This window comes from Mirounga angustirostris, unplaced genomic scaffold, assembly GCF_029215605.1.
Source record: "Mirounga angustirostris isolate CCGP_5_RB_7025 unplaced genomic scaffold, mMirAng1.0.hap1 SCAF_1, whole genome shotgun sequence".
Classification (NCBI taxonomy): domain Eukaryota; kingdom Metazoa; phylum Chordata; class Mammalia; order Carnivora; family Phocidae; genus Mirounga; species Mirounga angustirostris.
This window is the reverse complement of record NW_026991709.1, coordinates 207,512,759-207,530,184: the sequence shown is the minus strand read 5'-3', so window position 1 is coordinate 207,530,184 and position 17,426 is coordinate 207,512,759. Positions and strand designations below refer to the sequence as shown.

At 40.9% G+C, this 17,426-nt stretch overlaps 1 pseudogene; it reads right to left on the bottom strand.

Moving 5' to 3' along the window:
* Positions 1-16,659: 16,659 nt before the first annotated feature.
* Positions 16,660-16,815, bottom strand: LOC123834839 (large ribosomal subunit protein eL39-like; annotated as a pseudogene).
* Positions 16,816-17,426: the final 611 nt, after the last annotated feature.

The following is a 17,426-nucleotide window of genomic DNA, read 5'->3' as shown; positions in this document are numbered from 1 at the left end:
TGGGAAGCTCAGGACAGGGGTGCCCACATTTTGTTCTGAAATATTTCATACAGCGAAGTTAAAAGAATCGTGCAATTGGGGGCGCCTGGGTGGCTCAGTTGGTTAAGCGACTGCCTTCAGCTCAGGTCGTGATCCTGAAGTCCTGGGATCGAGTCCCGCGTCGGGCTCCCTGCTCGGCAGGGAGCCTGCTTCTCCCTCTGACCCTCCCCCCTCTCATGTGCTCTCTGTCTCTCTCATTCTCTCTGTCTCAAATAAATAAATAAAAAATCTTAAAAAAAAAAAAGAATCGTGCAATTGTACAGTGAATACCCACACACTCCTAGATACTGCAATTAACATTTGAATATATTGCTCTAATATCTATCCATTCATCCATCTTTTTACTTTTTTTTTTTTTGAGAGAGAGAGTGCACGTGGCGGGGGTTGGGGGAGCAGAGGGAGAGGGAGAGAATCCCAAGCAGACTCCCTACTCAGCATGGAGCCCAATGCGGGGCTCAATTTCACAACCCTGGGATCATGACCTGAGCCGAAATCAAAAGTCGGGTACTTAACCAACTGAGCCACCCAGGTGCCCCGCTCTTTACTCATTTTAATATGTCACGGACACCTACACACTTCCCTCCCAATACTTCAGTGCCTGTATCATTAACGAGTTCAATATTTGCTTACAGCTCTTTTCTTTGATGTAAAATTTGCATACAATGATGTGGACAGATCTTGTGTACAGGGCCTGAGTTCTCATAAACCTCAGCTATAGCCATTAAAGAAATAACTTATTCCCCCCAGTGAGATTCAAAACAAACAAAAATCAAAATAACCAGAGGCAGTTCAGGCTTTGCCACTTTGTAAGCTCTGTGACTTGGAGCAAATGACTTACCCTTTCTGGGCCTCAGCTTCTCATCTCTAAAATGGACTAGGAAGGGGACGTATCTGACATCAGACATGGTTATTGTGGGTATTAAACTACTTAATCTATGTAGAAATACCGAGGAGTGCCTGGCCCCTAGCAAGTGCCTTAAAAACACTCGCTTTTAGCATTACCCAGTTGGAACAAAGGAACTATAGTTTGTGGAAGAAGAAATAATGGGGTAAGTATGTTCCTGAAAAATTTCAGAGATGGCCAACAGAGGAACTACATGGGATCTAAACCTGTGTGGGGAGGCAGGGGGAGAGAGAGGGAAGCTGTGAGCTAAATCCTGATCCACCGCCACAGAAAACCAGCAGGTGAGGGCTCCATTCCCCTCTGGGTGATTAGAGGGAGCCAGCACATTGAGAAGGATGGAAATGACCAGAGAGAAAGCTACGATTCCACAGGTGTTTGCCGTTCATTACAAGCGCTGCAAAAGATCGCCTTTATTTTAATCATGTGCATGTGCTTTTGTATTTTTAATTTAAATTTAATCTGAAAAACACAGACAAGATTCTGACACCTGTTACAACATGGATGAACCTTGAGGACATTATGCTGAGTGAAATAAGCCAGTTACAAAAGGTCTGTATGATTCCACTCATAGGAAGGTCCTAGGGTGGTCAAATCTATAGAGATCAAAAGTAGATGGGTGGGTGCCTGGGATAGGGGAGAGGGAAGGGGGGTTAAGGTTTAATGGAGACAGAATTTCAGTTTTGTATGATGAAAAAAGTCCTAGAGGTGGATGGTGGTGATGGTTGCACGACCATGTGAAACGTACTTAATACCACTGAACTGTACAGCTAAAAAAGGTAAAAATGGTAAATTTTATGTTGCTTGTATTTTACCAAAAGTAAAAGTTGCAAACAAACAGAAAAGCACAGAAGATAATCCCCCAAACACCCCTGTACCTTCACATGAAGAAGCAAAAGTTAACATCTGGTGGTAATTGCTTCAGATATACATTTTCCTTTTATAAAAGAAAGAAAACAGGGTTGAAGTTGAACCCTCCCCCCACCCCATAATTTCAATTCAGAAAGTCCCTAACAGTTTACAATGAGAAGCCTCCCTCCCTCTCTGGTCCCTCAACTACCTCCTCCCAACACCCACACCCCCTTGGAAGGAACAAGAGTTACCAGATTTTTCTGTCTCCTTCCAGAGATGATTAATTGATTTCAGGCTGTTAACTTTAAGTTGGAAACAACATTGATAATTGGGCTAGGTTTAGAAGTACTATCAGAATGTTTAAAAGAACAGATTTCTCCTTATATTTAATTTTTAGATTTGTAGTAACTGCTAAGGATTTCAGAAGGGTTTGCTTGGTGGAGGCATTTAACAAGATTAAAGAATCAGATATATCACTTTTATAAATGCCATGTACAATGTTTAAGTGATTTCATCCCACAACATTTCTAAATGGATCCAAATGCGTACCCAGTGGCCTCTTTGCCAAGTGATGGTCCACTTACCCAGGTATATAAGTAACATAACAGCTGCGATTGGAACCAAAGGCTTAAGGGAAACTGCTTCTAAAACTATAATTTTAATTGACTATACATTTACAAAGTAACCACAATGATGCATTTTTCTAGGCACTAAAGCTGTCCCAAATCCAGGCACTGTTTGAGGAACCAATAGGCCAGTGTGGCTGGAGCAGAGGGAATGAGGGGCTAAGTGGGAGGAGATGAGGGCCAGGAGGTGAAGAGGGGATATGTGGGACAGTCAGGGGCTTTGGGGGGTTGCAAGGATGGGGGCTGAATCCGTAGTGAGGTGCTCACCATGGGGAGTTCTGAGCAGAGGGACTGATCTAACTTGGTTTTGCATAATTTCCACTAACTGTTGGATTTGGGGCTCGGGCACTGGGTGGGTTGGGCAGGTGGGGAAAAAAACTGGGTTGTACAGGTTTCCCCTCTACCCATTAAAAAAAAAAAAAAAAAAAAAAAGGCGGAGGTTTTGGCCTGGGAAGCTCAGGGGGCGTCCAGCAGGGACCAGATCGGCTAGGTGCCTTTCTCAGACCCTTGATCTGTGCACTGCTGCCCCCGCGTGGCTACATCCCGAACTGCAGCAGCACAGCGTTTCCGTTCTGGTGAGCAAGGCAGAGGCTTCTTCCAGTCCTCTTGTGCAGGGCATGGAGAGCCCCACGATGCATCGGTCCAAGGATTGCTCCAGAGAAACTCCGAATGACACACCTGGGGATTCAGATACTTTCAGGATAACCTGATGAGCAGTGGGCTTCTTGGGAAATTGCACACTACATCTGCTCCAGAGAGATTCTCTGAGGAGGGGTCTATGGCAGCATCTTCCGGGGCGAGTGGGAGCATCAGGAAGGCACAATAAGAAAAGACATCCTAGGCAGAAGGAAGGGCCTGAGCAAAGCAAGGTCAAAGCTGAATTCCTGATACATTCCCCCCCTCTCATCCCCTTCACTGCTCCTCTCAGCCTGGGTCATGGGGTCACCATTGAGACCCACACCTAGTCCTGAGCTCCTCTCTTGTTCTCACTCCTGTCATCCCCATGGCCAACACCCAGGGCCAGACACCCATCACTTGGGTGGCTGTCCCAGCCTTTAATTCCTAGTCATCTACTGCAATCCCAAAGGGACATTTCCTGTCTCTCCCCTGCTCAGCCCCCAGCCCCCAGCCCTGGCTCCCAGGTGCTCTGGAGAGCAAGTCCACACCCTTCATCTTGGTATATTGGGTAGTGGGAGACCCAGACCTGCCTGCTCCATCACATCATTAGCATGAAAAACTTCACGAGCAATAATAACAGTAATAAAAACAGCAGCTACCTATATTTACACGATGTCAAGTCTTGTGTTATGTGGTTTAAAGGTGGCTTCATGGTGGCTTTATCATCTTCATTTTATAAAAGGGCATGCTGAGGTTCAGAGAACTCAAGGTACTTGTCCAAGGTCAACAGTCTGGGTATGAACTCAGTTCTTTCCAACTCCAAAGCTCAGGCGTAACCCCAACACTCTCTCTCCATCATGTCACATCTCTGGTGTGATGAGTTTAACTTCTTTGCTGTTCCTCTGTCTTAGTCATTCAGCCTGCTCTAATAGAACACCATCAGCTGGGTGGTCTAAACCGCAGACATTTATTTCTCACAGTTCTGAAGGCTAGGAAGTCCAAGGTCAAGGTGCCAGCCAATTCAGTTCCTGATGAGGGCTCTCTTCCTGGCTTGCAAATGCTCACCATCTTGCTGGGTCCTCACATGGCAGAGGGAGACAGAGACAATATGGGGAAGGGAAACAAATGGGGGGCTCCCTGGTGTCTTTTCTTAGAAGGGCAATATCTCATCAACAGGGCCCCACTCTCATGACCTCAGTCAAACCTAATCACCTCCCAAAGGCCCCACCTCCAAATACCATCACACTGGGGGTTAGGGCTTCAACATGAATTTGCAGGGAACAAGCATTCAGTCCATAACATCCTCCTCTCAAATGATGGAGCCTAATTCCCCTTTGCTTGAGTGTGGGTCAGACTTTACTGACTCAGTTAAAAAAAAACAACAACCACTCTTTATTTTCCTATTATTGTAGGCACCTTCATTTCTTCCTATGGCTCAAGTTACTGTCTGATATCCTTTCATTTAAACCCAGAGGACTTTTTCAGCATTTCTTGTGGGGCAGGTCTAGTAGTAATGAATCTCATCAGCTTTTGTTTATCTGAGCATATCTTAATTTTTACCTCATTTTTTTTAAAGTTCCAGCAAAGCAGTTTTTTTTTTTTTTTTAGATTTTATTTATTTATTTGTCAGAGAGAGAGGGAGAGCACAAGCAGGGGAAGCAGCAGACAGAGGGAGAAGCAGACTCCCCGCCGGGCAAGGAGCCCGATGCGGGACTCGATCCCTGGACTCTGGGATCATGACCTCAGCCAAAGGCAGACACTTAACTGACTGAGCCACCCAGGCATCCCTTACTTCATTTTTTGAAGGACAGTTTTACTGGATATAGAATTCTGAGTTGACAGTCTGTTTAAAAAAATTTTTCCCCAGCACTTTTAATACATCAACCACTACCTTATGGCCTCCAAGATTTCTTCTTTTTTTTTTTTTAAAGGTTTTATTTATTTGACAGAGAGAAAGACAGCCAGAGAGGGAACACAAGCAGGGGGAGTGGGAGAGGGAGAAGCAGGCTTCCTGCGGAGCAGGGAGCCTGATGCGGGGCTCGATCCCAAGACCCTGGGATCATGACCTGAGCCGAAGGCAGACGCTTAACGACTGAGCCACCCAGGTGCCCTGGCCTCCAAGATTTCTGATGAAAAATCTGCTGGTATGGGTGCCTGGGTGGCTCAGTTGGTTAAGCGACTGCCTTCAGCTCAGGTCATGATCCTAGAGTCCCAGGATCGAGTCCCGCATCGGGCTCCCTGCTCAGCAGGGAGTCTGCTTCTCCCTCTGACCCTCCCCCCTCTCATGTGCTCTCTCCCTCATTCTCTCTCTCAAATAAATAAATAAAATCTTTTTTAAAAATCTGCTGGTAAAGAAGTGTGCTTCTCATACTCACCTACTTCAATTGTCCGTTTTTCAAGTTTGCCAATTCTTTCTTCTTCTTGCTTAAATCTATAAACCATGTAGTCGATTTTTTTTTTTTTCATTTCAGTTATTGTACTTTTTAGCTTCATAATTTCCCTTTGGTTCCTTCTTATAATTTCTATCTTCATTGATATTCTCGTTTTGTTTATACACCATTTTCCCATCTTTGCCCATGTTTTCCTTTCACTCTGTGGGCATATTTAAGATCATTGTTTTATAGTTTTTGTTTTATTTTCTAGTAAGTACAACATCTGTGTTTCCTCACACTGGTTTTTGTTCATTTTGTTTCTATGAATGGATCAGATCTGCCTGTTTCTTTGTCTGCCTCGTTGTGTTTTATTGAACCTGTTCATTGAACAATGTGATAACTCTGGAAATTTAATTCTCACTCTTTCTCCAGGGTTTTCTTTCCCTTTTTCTTTTTTTAATTGTTGTAGGGGGGTCTCTGTTCTGTAGATCAGCCTAAGGTGGAAGCTTAAGACCTTCAGAAGTCTTTTCTGAACCTGTGTTTTCCCTTGGGCATGTGCAGTGGCTTTCTAAATTCACCCATATATCTGGTTGCTTATGAGTGTCATCATCCTTAAATGCCTGGCTCCCAAAGGGAGAAAAGGTGGGGGGAGTTCCAAACAGACACTATTCATTAAAATGTCCTGGAAGCCAGGGTGCCTGGGTGGCTCAGTTGGTTAAGTGTCTGCCTTCAGCTCAGGTCATGATCTTGGAGTCCTGGGATCGAGCCCTGTGTCCGCTCCCTGTTCAGAGGGGGAGTCTGCTTTTCCCTCTCCCTCTGCCACTCGTGCTTACATGAGCATGGGCTATCTCTAGCTCAAGTAATTAAATAGTCTTAAAAAAAAATCTCCTGGAACCCACTGTAGTCGGTGGGGGTTGAAACAATGGCAGCCAGCCTTGGTGTCTGTACCCCAGTGATCAAAAGCAGTAAGCAGCAATCAGAACCTAGAACCCGGATAACTAGAAGACAATCTTTTTGTCCTACCTCGGTTCGAGCAAGACACACCTGGAATACAGGTCACTTTCTCCAAAGCTGTCTGCCATGGAGTGGGTGGTGGGTAATAGATAGGTCACTCCACTCCGGCACTAAAGGCTAAAATTGACTGAAATTAACTGCAGTTTACCAGCCACAAGTTCAAAGCCCTGAAAGTTAAAAAACTGGAACTGGAAGTGCAAGTTCAAATAGACTCCATAGTTTCAAAATAGTTAACTTCAGACAATTTGTAGCAGTATAATTGTCTAGGTGGGGAAAAAAAAGATTCCTGGTGCTCCCTACTCCACCATCCTCCCTGACATCACTTGCAACACAGCTGCTTTTAGATGTCCTGAAATCTCAAAGAAACTTTCTAGCTTCTCCTCTAGAATTTAGGCAGTCTACTATATGTCTTTACCCCCTAATCTCTTGCCTCGGGCATTGTGGGTCTTTATAAGGCCGTGCAGCTTTTATGAGCAGTGCCTACTGCTTTCCCACTTGAGATTTGAGTGAGGTTAAAGAGACAGTCCAGGAACAATTCCTTACATTTTTGGCTAATTTATTTATTGATTCATTTATTTTATTTTTATTTTTTAGGGGGGGTGTAGAAGGAGAGAATCTTAAACAGGCTCCCTGTCCAGTGCAGAGCTTGACATGGGGCTCGATCTCACAACCCTGAGATCATGACCTGAGTTGAAGTCAAGAGTTGGACACTTAACTAATTGAGCCACCCACATGCCCTGGTTAATCAGTTTTTTTAATTGCCTAAGACAATTCATTGGGGAAAGTCTACTCAATATGGTGCTGGGACAGTTACATATCAACCTGCAGAAAGATGACCTGAGACTCCCTACCTCACAGCATACAGTAAAGTTAACTTACATTGAAATAATGAAAAGTAAAAATATAAAAATATAAAGTTATCAGCAGGTGGAGGTTAATGTTTCTTGACCAAGTGGTAGGGAAGAAGGTTGTTTGTTTGTTTGTTTGTCTATTTTAAAGGAAGACCAAAAGGAAACATCCTAATGCAAAAGCACATGGTGATGTGTGTGTTTCAGTCCCCAAATTCCTTGCCAAAATGTGGTCTCTCAGGGCTCTCCTAAGGTTCTCTACCTATAGGTTTTCTGGATTTATTTTATAATTTTTCACAAGAATAATTATTCCTTTTTCCCACATCATGGTAACATGAAAGCTTATTTTTTCTGAAAGCTTTCATAAATATTTAAATCAATACAATAATCAACTATTTAATTGCTGTAATCTTTAAAAATGTACAAAACCCATAAATAAATACCCCCTTCCACTTAACTGGATACACTGCCCTTTCTCTAAACACCTCTCTGGGAACAAGTAAACATGACAGTTTATGGGGCAGTTATTGTGAGGAGTGAGGAGAGGAGCATCTTAGAGTATGGTATTTTATCCTTCAGGGATAGTACAGTGTCCTCTGATACTAGACTGTGTGTGTGTGTGTGTGTGCATGTAATTTTCTAAGGAAATGGGATCATTTATTCATTCATTTTACTCAGTCATCTTGTTCTCTTATCTTCCAAACATGCCCATCTGACGTGGCAGAAAATGTTACAACTATTATAAGTGGTTTAAAGATATTGTTCTAATTAATGACCTTTGGATGTTTTGTCTCATTTTCCACATGGTTTTCATCATCTGATTCATAAAGCTTTTATATCTGGTACTTATAATTCATAAAAAGATGGGAAACCTTAATGTTTAAAAATTCAAAGTCCAGGGGTGCCTGACTGGCTCAGTTGGTTAAGCATCTGACTCTTGATCTTAGCTCATATGTTATTATGAGGGTCAAGAGTTCAAGCCCTGCATGGGCTCCATGGAGCCCACTTAAAAAAAATTCAAAGTCCAATCTCTGTCTTTTGGTTAGAGCATTTAACCCATTTACATGTAAAATAAGTACTGATAAGGAGGGACTTCTATCATTTTGCTATTTGTTTTGTAAATGCCTTGCAACTTGTTTCTCCCTTGCTTTTGAAGGATAATTTTGCTGGGTATAGGATTCTTGATTGATAGTTTTGTTTTGTTTTATCATTTTGAATATATCAGCCCACTGTCTTCTGGCTTCCAAAGTTTCTGATGAGAAACTTGCAAATATTTTTTTTGAGAATCCCTATATTCACTCTTCTCTTGTTGCTTTCAAAATTCTTTATGCCCTTGGTTTTGACAGTTTGATTATAATGTGTCATGGTGTGAGTCTCTTTGAGTTCATCTCACTTGGAGTCCATTCAGCTTCTTGTATGTTTTTTATGTTTGTGTCTTTCATCAAATTTGGGAAGTTTTCAGCCATTATTTCTTCAAATACTCTTTCTTCCCCTTTTCTCTCTCTTCTTCTATGCCTCCCATAATGTATATGTTGGCCCATTCAATAGTGTCCCTTAGGCTCTTTTCATGTTTTTCAATTTTCTTTCTGTCTCTCAGACTCAATAATTTCCATTTTCCTATCTCCAAGTCTGCTGATTCTTTCTTCTGTCTGCTCAAATGTGCCTTTGAACCCCTCTTGAAATTTTCATTTCAGTTATTGGACTTTTCAGCTCCAGATGAAATAGGTTTATTTTTTAATGTTTTCCCATCTTTATTGATGTACAATTGACAAATAAAAATTGTAACCAGACTTTTTAAATGTTTTCTATTTCTTTTTTTAATTTGTTAAATTTATTTATTTTTAGAGAGAGAGGGAGAAAGCAGAGGGGAGGGACAGAGGGAGAGGGAGAAAGAGTCTCAAGCAGACTCCTCATTGAGCACAGAGCCCAACACAGGGCTCAATCTCATGACCCTGAGATCATGATCTGAGTCAACACCAAGAGTTAGATACTTAACTGACTGCACCTCCCAGGTGCCCCAATTTTGTTTCCTATTTCTTGTTGACATATCCACTTAGTTCATACATGGTTTTCTTTTCCACATCTTTCTTTAGTTCTCTGAGCAACCTTAAAACAGTTGTTTTAAAGTATTTGTCTAGTAGATCTGCCATCAGGTTTTTTTTCAGGGGCAGTTTTTGTTGGTTTATTTTTTCTTTTGAAATGGCTGTACTTTCTCATTTCTTTGTATGCCTTGTGATGTCTTTGTTGAAATCTGGACAATTGAATCTAAAAATGTTGTAATGCTGGGAATCAGATTCTCCCCTTTCTCCAGGGTTTGCTTTATAATTTTTTTGTTGTTGTTATTTTAGGGATGCTTGGCTAGCTCAGTTGGTAGAGTGTGTGACTCTTGATCTCAGGGTTGTAAGTTCAAGCCCCACATTGGGTATAGCACTTACTTAATTTAAAAAATTAAAATTTGGGGTACCTGGGTGGCTCAGTTGGTTAAGCGACTGCCTTTGGCTCAGGTCATGATCCTGGAGTCCCAGGATCAAGTCCTGCACCGGGCTTCCTGCACAGCAGGGAGTCTGCTTCTCCCTTTGACCCTCCCCCATCTCATGCTCTCTCTCTCTCATTCTCTCTCTCAAATAAATAAACTCTTTAAAAAAATTAAAAATTAAAAATTAAAATTTTTTGTTATTTTATTGTTGTAGGTTTTCTCTGTGCCAAAGATCAGCATGATGTGTAAATTTAGGTCTTTTCTGAGTGTGTGCCTTTCCTTGGGCATGCACAGGTGACTTTCTAATTTTTCCTTATACGTAGTTGATTTTTAATATTCTAGGCTGGCTCCTAAAAGAAGGGGAAGAAATGAAAGAGGACAAAAGGGCACCAACCCTTCAAATACCTTGGAAATGATTTCACTTGTAGAGGGAAGGGCTTACAACAGTGCAGGGATTTGCAGCAACAGTGGCAACTGCTTCTTTGTTTGCACCTCTGTGATCAGAAGCAGTAATCAACCATCAGAGCACAAATCCCTGATATTTGGGGAACAAGGTCCTTTTTTGTCCACCCTTTCTCCCACAAGCTGTGTGTAAGCTGCTCCAGGAACACATGCACAGATTACTGCCAGCAGGCTAGGGTGGGGATGGGTGGCTGCTACTGTGCAAAGAGCTGAGATTAATTGTAGTTTACCTCAGTTTACCTTTCAAACCATCCCCTGGAATTTGCAAGCCTTCAATAGACTACAGAGTGCAAATGCTTATGTCAGACAGATTTTACCAGTGCAATTGTTGTCTAAGTAGGGAGACATTCCTGGTGCATCCTACTCTGCCATCTTCCCAGTATCCTCTGCTTTTCTTATACTAATCAATTACATCAGGTCTCTTCCCTAATGTGAGCTCCTCCAAGAGTGTCTGTCCTCCTACCTCAATTATTCCTACTACTTTCCAAGTGTGGATTTTTTTCATCACACTTTTCAGAATTAAGGAAATCAAGATTCACAGGGTTTATTGCCTTCTTAAGAAGTTACAAAAAATTGGGGCGCCTGGGTGGCTCAGTCGTTGGGTGTCTGCCTTTGGCTCAGGTCATGGTCCCAGGGTCCTGGGATTGAGCCCCGCATCGGGCTCCCTGCTCTGCGGGAGGCCAGCTTCTCCCTCTCCCACTCCCCCTGCTTGTGTTCCCTCTCTCACTGTGTCTCTCTCTGTCAAATAAATAAAATCTTTAAAAAAAAAAAAGAAGTTACAAAAAATTAAACCATGTAGATGGGATTAAGTTTAACAGTGTTACTTTTACTTCTATTAACTGTATTATCTTATATAAAAAGTCCTCCAGGAGACTGCTTTAAACCATTTTCCAGAAATGGAAAGGCAGTGGTGCTCCCTTTTGTGGTGAGGGCAGCATTAATATCCACACACTGTTATAGCAGATGATAGTCAGTTTAAAATATTCTCTGTGTGGCCTCAATGAGCAGGTGGTGTTACAGGTTAGGGAGAACAGAAGCAAATAAAATGGCTGTGGCACTTACCCAAGACATTACAATCTATCTTGGAAGACCATTTCAAATTAATAATTTAAATCGAGGAAGGGGCATTTGGCTGGCTCAGTCAGTAGAGCATGTGACTCTTGATCTGGGGATCAAGAGTTCAAGCCCCACGTTGGGCATAAAGCTTACTATAAACAAACAAACAAATAAAATTAAGGGAAATCAGAGAGGCAGAGGTGGATTCAACCTGGAGCCAATCAGATTGCTTGAAAGAGAAAGCTATTTATGCGATGGTTAGGACTTAGCTACAGAAATGATTGGATGGATCAGTGGGGGTGAGAGTGGGGTTTAGAGAGAGTTTCAAATTGGTAAATTGGACATGTGTATCCTCAGGCATGGAGCACCTGGTGACAACCACGAACTGATGAAGGTCGGACAGCTCTGAAGCAGAGATAAAAGTTCAGATTTGATTAGTTGTTTTACATAGCAATTTGTTAATGTGAAAATGATAGTGTATGGGCATCTTTGTAGTCTCAAAGAAATAGTTATTTGCCAGTATTTTTATCCATAAACAGTATCTTAGAATTTTTCTTCTCTACCATATGCAAAAATATGTTTATGATGTTTCGATACATGTATATATTGTAAAATGATGGCCACAATCAAGCTAATTAACATACGCATCACCTCACACAGTTACCGTTTCTTATGTGTGATGAGAACATTTAAGATCTACTCTCTTGGGGCGCCTAGGTGGCTCAGATGGTTAAGCGTCTGCCTTTGGCTCAGGTCATGATCCCAGAGTCCTGGGATCGAGTCCCACATCGGACTCCCTGCTCCTTGGGAGCCTGCTTCTCCCCCTCTGCCTCTCTCTCTCTCTCTCTGTGTCTCTCATGAATAAATAAATAAAATCTAAAAAAAAAAAAAAATCAAAAGTTAAAAAAAAAAAAGAAAGATCTACTCTCTTAGCAAATTTTAAGTATACAATTCAATATTATTAACTATATCTCCAGAACTTATTCATCCTGCATAACAGAAACTTGTTACCACCCTTTGACTAGCATCTCGCCATTTCCCCATCCTTCAACCTTTGGTAACTATCATCTTACTCTCTGCTTCTGTGAATTTGACGTTGTTAGATTCCACATATAAGTAAGATCATGCAGTGACACCTGGGTGGCTCAGTCGGTTGAGTGCATCCAACTCTTGATTTTGGCTCAGGTCATGATCTCAGAGTTGTGAGATTGAGCTCCACACCCAGGGTGGAGCCTGCTTGGAATTCTTTCTCTCCCTCTCTCTCTGCCCCTGCCTGCCCCCGCCCCCACTCTCTCTCTCTCAAAAAATAAATGAGATCATGCAGTATTTGTATTTCTATGTCTGGCTTATTTCACTTAGCTAATGTCCTCTCGGTTCATCCATATTGTTGCAAATGGCAGGATTTCCTTCTTTTTAAAGGAAGAACTATATTCTAGTGTGTGTCTATATCTATAGGCATATAATTTCTTCATTCATCTGTTGAGACACTTAAGTTGTTTCAATATCTTGACTATTGAAAATAATGCTGCAGTAAACATGGGAGTGCAGATAGGTCTTTGAGATACTAAAGTGGGGTTGCTGGATCAAATGGTAGTTTTATTTTTAATTTTTTGAGGAACCTCTATGCCATTTTCCATTATGGCTCTACCAATTTACATTCCCAACAGTGTACAGAGGTACTCTTTTCTCCACATCCTTGCCAACTCTTGATCTTTTGTCTTGTCACAATTAGCCATGTGAGATGGTATCTCATTGTGGTTTTGATTTGCATTTCTCTGATGATTAGTGATGTTGAACATCTTTCCATAGACTTATTGGCCATTTGTATGTTGTTGTTGTTATTTTGAGAAATGTCTATTCAGATCCTTTGCCTACTGTTTTTTGTTGGTTTTGCTATTGAGTTGAGTTCCTTTTATTTTTTAGATGTTAACTCCTTATTGGTTTGCAAATATTTTCTCCTATTCTTTAGTTTATCTCTTCACTCTGCTGATTGTTTTGTTGTGCAGAAGATTTTTTTTTTTAAAGATTTTATTTATTTATTTGAGAGAGAGAGAGCATGAGAGGGAGGAGGATCAGAGGGAGAAGCAGACTCCCTGCCGAGCAGGGCGCCCGATGCGGGACTCCAGGATCATGACCTGAGCCAAAGGCAGTCGCCCAACCAACTGAGCCACCCAGGCGCCCCTTAAGTTGATTTTTTAAAAAAGATTTTATTTACTTTTTTGACAGAGAGAGAGAGCACAAGCAAGGGGGAGCAGCAGGCAGAGGGAGAAGCAGGCTCCCCACTGTGCAAGGAGCCTGATGTGGGACAGCTCATGACCTGAGCTGAAGGAAAATGTTTAATTGACTGAGCCACCCAGGCATCCCTTAAGTTGATTTTTGTATATGGTGTGAGACAGGGATCCAAGTTCATTCTTCTGTACATGGGTATCCAGTTTTCCTGACACTGTTTATTGACGAGACTTTCCCTGTGTCTGTTCTTGGCATCCTTGTAGAAGATCCGTTGACTGTAAATGTTTAGATCTGTTTCTGGGCTCTCTGTTCTATTCCATTGGTCTATATGGCTATTTTTATTCCAGTACAATACTGTTTTGATTATTATAGCTTTGTAGTACATTTTGAAGTCAGGCAGTATGATTCCTCCAGCTTTTTTCTTTTTATTCAAGATTGCTTTGGTTAGTCTGGGTCTTTTGTGGTTCCATCTGAATTTTAGGAATTTTTTTTTTTCAATTTCTGTAAAGAATGACATTGCCCACTTCTTCTAGATTATCTGACTTGTTGGCATTTAATCGTACATAAAAGTCTATTATGATCCTTTTTATTTTTGAAGCCTCATTACAATGTTTCCTCTTTCTGGGTTTATTGGAGTCTCTCTCTCTCCCTTTTTTTTTTTTTTTTAGTCTAGCTAAGGGTTTGTTGATTTTACTTTTTAAAAAACCCAACTCTTAGATTTGATTTTTTTCTTTCTTTCTTTCTTTATTTATTCATTTGTCAGAGAAAGAGAGAGAGCATGAGCACAAGCAGGGGGAGTGACAGGCAGAGGGAAAGGCAGGCTTCCCCCGCAGAGCAGGGAGCCCGATGTGGGGCTCGATCCCGGGACCCTGAGATCATGACCTGAGCCGAAGGCAGATGCTTAACGACTGAGCCACCCAGGCGCCCCTGTTGATTTTTTTTCTACTGTTTCTCTACTCTCTATTTCATTTGTTTCTGCTCTAATCTTTATTATTATTTCCTTCCTTTTGATAACTTTGGGCTTAGTTTGTTCTTTTTATAGTTTCTTGAGGTATAAAGTTAGATTGTTTGAGATCTTTCTTCTTTTTTAGTGTTGGCGTTTATTGCTATAAAATTCCCTCTTAGAACTGCTTCTGCTGCATCACAAGTTTTTTTTTTTTTTTAAGATTTTATTTATTTATTTGACAGAGAGACAGTGAGAGAGGAAACACAAGCAGGGGCAGAGGCAGAGGGAGAAGCAGGCTTCCCACTGAGCAGGGAGCCCTATGCGGGGCTCAATCCCAGAGTCCTGGGATCATGACCTGAGCCGAAGGCAGACGCTCAACGACTGAGCCACCCAGGCGCCCCTCATCACATGAGTTTTGTTAGGTTGTATTTTTATTTTTATTTGTCTTGAGATATTTAGAAAAATCCCTTTTTGATTTCCTCTTTGAACCAATGGTTGTTCAAGAGTGTTGTGACTAGTTTCCTCATATTTGTGAATTTTCTTGCTGTTAATTCATTTCTAGTTTCATCACATCTCATACTGTGTGAAAGGATACTTGGGATGATTTTTACCTTCTTAAATGTACTAAGTCTTGTTTTGTGACCTAACCTGTGATCCTGTGATCTATCCTGGAGAATGTTCTGTGAGTATTTGAGAAGAATGTGTATTCTTCTGCTTTGGGTGGAAAGTTCTCTCTCTCTCTCTCTGTGTATAATCTGTTAGTTCCATTTGATATATAGCATAGTTCAAGGTAGCTGTTTCTTTATTGATATTCTGTTTGGATGTTCTGTCCATTAATGAAAGCAGGTTATCGAAGTCTCATACTATCGAAGTCTCATACTATTATGATATTATGATCATACTATTATGATATTGTCAATTTCTCCCTTCACATGTAAATACTTGCCTTATGTACTTAGATGTATTTATGTGGTGGGTGCACATATAAAATTGTTATATCTTCCTGTTCAATTGACTTTTTTAACTTTATATGGTGACCTTCATCTATTTATCATGAAGCAGAGTTCTGCCTCTTTTGGATTAATACGTTAATATTACCATTAATATATCATTCATATTATGCTGAAAAGGCTTTTTTGTGGTTTCTTTGCCTCAGTCTGTTTCACACATACTGCTTTGCGAAGCTGTGGGTCACCCAGTTTACTTACACTACCTCACTGCTTATGGGACAGAGTTGATTGAGGTTTTGTTGGTTTTTTTTCAAACTTGTTGATAATGTTATTCTTCTTTTTGTCTTCAAGTGCTAGTGCATTATTAAATTTTTTAAACATTGGGAAAAAATTGCTGGGCTATAGATTATGGATAAATTCAAATTTACTAGGAAATGCTGATAGAAGATATGAATTAACTATCTGACCATTCATGCACGTGCATTTATTTATTCTTTGCAATTGGCCAACACCTTTTATTTTTGCCTGTATGGTGTTAAACAGAATCTCCATGTGATTATATATTGTTTTTGTTAATTACCATTGGTGTTGAGCATTTTTCCTATATGGTCTTTCATCTTCTGATGAAAGTTTCAGTCATTTTCTCATATTTAATTTATTTGTACATTTATTGATTTCTTACATTTTTTTTTTACTGTTCTGCACACTAATCCTTTATCATCTTAGGTATTAAAATATTTTCTCCCAAATTCACTTTCTCCCAAATTTTCACTCAATTTTACATTTTGATGGACTGTTCTTAATTTTATTTTATTTTATTTTTAAAGATTTTATTTATTTGACAGAGAGAGACACAGTGAGAGAGGGAACACAAACAGGGGAGTGGGAGAGGGAAAAGCAGGCCTCCCGCAGAGCAGGGAGCCCAATGCAGTGCTCGATCCCAGGACCCTGGGATCATGACCTGAGCCAAAGGCAGACACCCAACGACTGAGCCACCCAGGCGCCCCTGGACTGTTCTTAATTTTAATAGCGTTGAATTTGTCCATCTCACTTTCTTCTCTTCCTTTTTTTCCCCCAAACTAAAGATCTCACATATTTATTTCTGAACCAACCTGCTAGTGCAGAAGCATAGAAACAAAGAGAAAAATGATTTCCCCAATAAAACATGCCCAACTATTCAGAGATTGTGGTGATGTTTTCACTGTGGCCTGGTAAGATGTTGGTTACCACAGTGGAGCATAAATATGTGGGCCATCTGATGTGTGATTCCTTATAGACCCAGCTTGGTTTTTCTCCAGTGTCTCTTCTTGGAGATGTACCTGATTTTATTACCAGTTTTCATCTGAATCCATTGGGGAATGGGACAATTCTGCTTTTCTTTCTTGGCCAAGAATCACTTGATTCTAAAAGTCTTGTGAGAAAACATGGTGAGTCAACCACACACTCCACAAAGGTAGAGAAAGGGCCTCCTTTATTTTATTATATAAGAAAGCTCTCCCTATTGTGAAGCTATAAAAAAACATTTGCCTGTAACTTTGAAAGTGTTCTATTTTTGTCTTTCAGAGGTAGCTCTACAATAATGTTTGTATATGGATATGATAGGCAGGTGATTCATTATTTTACTGTAGGTAACCACTTGTCATTTCTCTGTGTTAAAATGTCCATCATTTTTATATTACCTGTTCTGTCATAGGTTCATGTATTTTAAATTGATGCCCTTGTTCCAGAAATTCCTATTTTCCATTTGTCTACTTGTACATATCTCTACTGATACCATATTGTCCTGATTACTATAGATTTAAAAGCCTTGATGTATGCTAGGGAAAGTGCCTCCCTATCTTAGTCCATTTGGGCTTCTATCACAAATTACCATAGACTGGGTCACTTAAACAACAAACATTTGTTTCTTACAGTTCTGGAGGCTGGGAAGTCCAAGTTTAAGATGCTAGAAGATCTGGTGTCTGGTAAAGATCTGCCTCCTGGCTTGCAGATGGCTGTGATTTCATTGTATCCTCACATGATAGAGTGCAGAGGGAA